We start from the raw sequence: 5,424 nt of genomic DNA, 5'->3' as shown, positions 1-5,424 counted from the left end.
ATTCTCAGCTTGAACTCAATTGCTGTCTCTGTTTGTTTTGTCGTTTGATGCTTTTTTTTTTCTTTTTGGTAATGGGAGAGAAACAATTTTGGTTCAAATCAAAGTGTAAAAGAGAAGTTTGGTTTGGGATTCAGCTCATCAGGGTCGTAGACTTATGGAATGGAGATCTTATATTAATGCATTTGTCTTTTACTAACAATAGTAATTACTATTTATGGCACTTTGTGCCAGGCCCTATTCTAGCACTTTGCTTACATTTTTCACTTAATTTGATCATCACAACAACCCTATGAAGTAGGTATTATTTTCATGTTGTAAATTAGGAAAATGATGTGTAGAGATCATAAGTCACATGGAGACCATGAACATGGAAGTAGAGGAGACAGGACTCAAAGCTAGGCTTGTCTGATACCCATGTCTGTTTGTAGATTCATTTACAAAGCACTTTCATGTAAATTTTACTCTGTAATTCATAGTTGCAACATTAGGAAGGGGACTGTGACTAGTTTTTACTGGCAGAGCTGGAGACAGAGACTCAGAAAATATGTTCTTTGCCATCCAGGTTCACACAGGAAGAGTTACCAGGGCTGGGGTGTGAATGTGGACCTTCTGGTTCCTCATCTCACACCCTTTCCACTGCTCTCACTGCCTCGCTGGAGATCTCTCTGAAGCCCTACCTTTATAGTTGAGGACACTGAGGCTCAGAACATTGCAGTGATTTACCAAGGCCATGCAGCTAGCTAGCAAACTATGACCTGAGCCCAGATTTTGTGCCTCCCAAGCTAGTATCTTTTCTATTATGTCTACAAGGCAAACAAAAGCTTGTTGTTAAAGAATGTTCAAGGATTCTTGTATCCCAAACCAGAAAAGACATTAACATGTGCCCTCCAGTGCAGAGAACTTAAACTCATCCTTTTGTTAACGTGTCCTCCATCATTTGATATACCTGACGAATCTGTGAACCATCAAGTATATATGGGATGACTTGTACAAATGTGTTGAGTACTGGGGGCCACCCCCTGAGTGGGGTCACCGCTGTCAATGTATGTAAAGTTTCAGGATTAGCAACTCTCCCCTACACCCTACCCCGTGTAGACCTCAAAAGAGCCAAAGTAAATAGAACTTTCCGTCTCAACAGCTGTATTTATTTTGGGCTGTTTCTTCACCTATAACGCCCATTTGCTGTCCTCAGAGCTCCTGAACCTGTTTATTTTCAACCTCCCAGAGGCAGCCAGCTGTTGTATGCCTGTGTCATGGCAGAAAGAAATAAACAAGTTCTCTTGGAGGGAAGCAAGCCATTTCAAGAGCTTAAAGGCTATAACCCAAAGAGAGTTTACCAACTGCAGCTATTTCCTGAGCAAGGCACCAACCCTGCTCTCAAATGTCTTATTCAAGTAGCTTAATAAGATATAATTGGAGACAGAACTTGACCACTAAAAATTACACAATAACATAAAACAAGCTAAAGAGCAATAGAAGGTCAGTGTTTAAGTGATATCAAGTAAATACAATTGAACAGTCTCCTAGTCAGTGGGCTAGACTAAGCTCAGAAATATTTCGCTTGGGCTCCAAGTTTGTTTATGTATGTGTTCGTTTTTTAGTGAACCAGCATTTAAAAATTGAGAACTTTAACTCTGGATTTCTGAGTTCTTTTGAAAAGATAGAAGATCTGTTTATATGGATTTGTTCTCACGGTGGGCGACTTTGGGCTACAGTGGTGGGTGTGTTAGATGAAACACATGCTGCCCGATGTGCCACAGTCCTCCGTGCTTCCCATTCTCTTCCTAATGCTGAGGCCGACTCCCACTAGCCTTGTAACCTGAATATTGCAGTGTTATTTTTCTTATGCTCGTTATTTCAATTACATGCTGGGTCCACGGGCATTCCATCCCTGTTAGGATCATCGAGTGCTGTAAGTGCAGAGGAAGATGAGACTGGAGTGGCTGTCACCCTTGTTGAGTGGTTTCTTTAATGTGATAAACACTGTGTCAGGCATTGTACATCATTAACTACTTGCCGCAAACTCTACCAGGTAGGTATTATCATTCCTACAGGAAAAGTGAGACTCAGAAAGTTTATGTTGTCTAGCCAGAAGCCATCTAGTTAGTGAATAGTATTCAAACCCAGGGCTGCCTGAGTTCATTCATGCTAGGGGCAGCCTCCCAGAGGACTAGGAAGTGAGAAAGCTGGGTCTTGAACCCAGACTGTCTGACCCCAAGCCTAGTGATCATTTAAAAATGCCATACTGCTTCAGAGGCTCAGACTCTGCTGTATGCAGAGGGGATAGCAAGCACACATCTCGTGATGAATCAAGAGCAGCAAGAAGAAAAGAACCATTTCCACTGGGAAATGACTTACATGTCCAGGAATAACTTCTGAAAATAACACATTGCAGTGGTCCTAAAGGTACTGAGCTATCTGAAAGCACCGCTGGAATATTTGGATGGTATGGATTGACTCCTGTGAAGATGCTAAACAAGGACTACAAATTTCAAATGGCCTGGGCAGATGAAAGAGCAGTAAAACCTATATTCCAGGATAACCATCACTTGGGAAGTGGCCACCAGTGGCTGGACCTCAGACACTGAAGCCCTATTGTAACGGTGGGAAATTATAACCCACCCCACCATTACTTTGATATTGTTTCTGTAAGTGCTGACTCTGACTAATATGTAGCTCATAGATGAAGAGCATGTTTGTATAAGAATCCTAGGAGCTAACTTCAGAATATACAGACTTTGACCTTCAAGCATCCCAGCTCCAGGAGATTTGCTGACCTCCAGCCATGGATATAGGATGGTGTGAAGCTGAGCTAACCTGCAGCCAGGATGATGCACGCTGGACCCTCACTTGCCTTATCAGAATGGACTGTGCTTGTCTGCACATAGAGAACTTTTAAACCCCCTCCCTTGATCTCTTTGTTCTCTTCCCCTCTCCCTCCTTATAAAAACCTCTGCCTGCACTGAGAGGTGGAGATGGCTTTGTGACATGAGTCCCCCATCTTCCCAGTGTGATGGGCTTTGAGGCATGAGTCCCCCATCTTCCAAGCAGTCGGCGCCTGAAAATAAACCTTCCCCTTATATCAGCACCTGCCTCTCGAGGATCGGCTTTCATAGTGTCAGGCAGCTGAACCTGCATTCGGTTACCCTATATCAAAAGTCATCACTTTGGCTAAAGCTTATGTTGGGTAGAGGAAATAAAAAAGATGTAAATATTAGTTATTCTGTTTTATATTTTTTAAAAAAAAGTTTTCACAAGTTGCAAAGCTTGGGTTCAAATCCAGGACTTCTTGGGTTCTTTTCATTTTACACTGCCTCTCAGAAAACAAATGGTAGAGAGGGGATGGAAAGACATTCCAGGTAGGGGGTGCTGTGTTAGGAAATTTGAGATCTGTTGGGCAGAGAAGGAAACAAAACAGCAGAAATTGAAGCCTTTGACAACAGCCACCAGCTTTATCATTTACCCTGTTATCACAGAATGCAGAGGACTCACCATGCTGGCTTCCCCTGAGATTCCAAAGGGCCGCACCTCTAATGACAACTCAGCTTTTTTTACCCTCCTTTTCCTAGGCATGGCCTTTTGGCCCCATCTGCAGGATCCACCCTACCCCAAGCGTTTGGATCAATCCTCTTCCTGATCAGGTAAGTTGCAGGCTAGTAGGTAAACCACAAACCAGCTTTAATTTGAGTAGTGTTTAACAACAGCAACGAAAACCAAAATGACAATTACTATAATAGGAATTACTTTCACAAAGCTATTTCTGTGTTCTAAAAACTTTAAAAATATTTATATGCTTTATTCTATTAAATTATTACATGAGTTTGTGAGGCTTATAGTATGAAGAGACAATTCTCTGTGGGTCTCTTGCATTGCTGTACATCTTTTGTGTGAGACACAGGTTCCCCTTTGTTCCAGATGACTATTTTTAGGATCTAATTATTTTTTATTAAATTTAATATGGTTTTTTTCAGATGATTTTTTGAAGGTTGCTTGTATGACAAACAGCCTTAGAAGATGGAGCTAATGTTTTCTGTCAGAGCAAAGAACAGGCATATTTATTGACCATTATAAAAGATTAAGTTTCCTCAAACTCTGGGTTCCTTTTTGGTCACAGAGCCCACTTTGCATCTCTCTGGGAAAGGAGCTCAGGGGGCCAGCACAGATATGCTGATCCTCTGGCTACAGCTGTTGCTGAAACTCATAGGATGGCCTTTGTCTCTGACCCAGGAATATTGTATCTTCTGTTAGCGTCCGTGAAACTGAGGCAGGGCAACCCCTGCTCATGCTTTGGCCCAGGTGACTCCGCCTCTCTGCAGCCTTCCCTGTCCCAGATGAGAAGAACCCTCTCCTTACCCTCCCACAACTTGCTGTGCTTACCTCTACCTTTTATGAACACTATCTGTTTATGTATCTGCCTCCACTGCCAGAGACCAAACTTGAAGGCAGATAATTTGTCTTGTTCACTCTTATACGTCATATAGAAAGCTTTGGTGTGATAATACAGTGTCTAGTTTATAGTAGGCGTTTAGTTTTGGAATCAATTTTTGTTAAATGATTGAAAGAATGGATAAAATGCCTGAATGAAGGAAGCCATTTGTTTGCAGATAGCTTTTAATATAAAATCCTATTAATGATACACTTTCAGTATTCTTAAAAACATCTATTTCTCCTGGCATAAGAACAGAAAGGTGAGGAAAGGGAGAGAAGAAAAAGAGTTAAGTATTAATGTAGATAGATTAAAGATAATATACCCTGGCCTCTCTATTTCATTGAGAAGGAAACTGAGGTTCAGAAAGGGCGAGTGGCCTGATATCACACAGCGTGTTAGTGGCAAAGCAAGATTGAAAACTTTGTGTGTTGGTTGCCAGTCCCAAACTCTCTAGACCAGAAGTCCCCAACCCCTGGGCAGCAGACCAGTACCAGTCTGCGGCCTGTTACCAACCGGGCTGCACAGCAGGAGGTGAGTGGATTGGCAGTGAGTGCGCTAACCAGTTGGTCCCAGGTGCCAAAACGGTTGGGGACCACTCGCCTAGACTAGCCATGATTTCTCCCTTCCACTAAGTTATGACCTTAGTCAAAACCCAATTAAAGTCTTTAGCTTTCTGGCTTTTACTGACCTCATCTGATACTGATAATACTGTTACTTCACATTATCTGAACAATTCCTGTACCACATTTTCATTACATAACTTTGCCTTCTCTGATGTATACCCAGTATGGGGGTATTTTTCAGAAGATTTTTTAATTGTGTTTATCCTTACTGTTTAATTAGATTTTTGTTTTTATATGTGTGACTCAAATTTGCCTCCTTATCTTGACTGGCTAGTTTTGATCTGATAGATTTTTCTAGAGAAATATCTCTTTCACTAGGTATTTAGGGGAGGGAAATGTGGTATATTGACAAATAAAGTCTCCTTGGTATTC

This window comes from Pteronotus mesoamericanus, unplaced genomic scaffold (genome assembly GCF_021234165.1).
Source record: "Pteronotus mesoamericanus isolate MK-2021 breed Mesoamerican mustached bat unplaced genomic scaffold, CSHL_Meso_final contig_24, whole genome shotgun sequence".
NCBI classification, from domain to species: Eukaryota; Metazoa; Chordata; class Mammalia; order Chiroptera; family Mormoopidae; genus Pteronotus; species Pteronotus mesoamericanus.
This window is presented reverse-complemented; position numbering follows the sequence as displayed.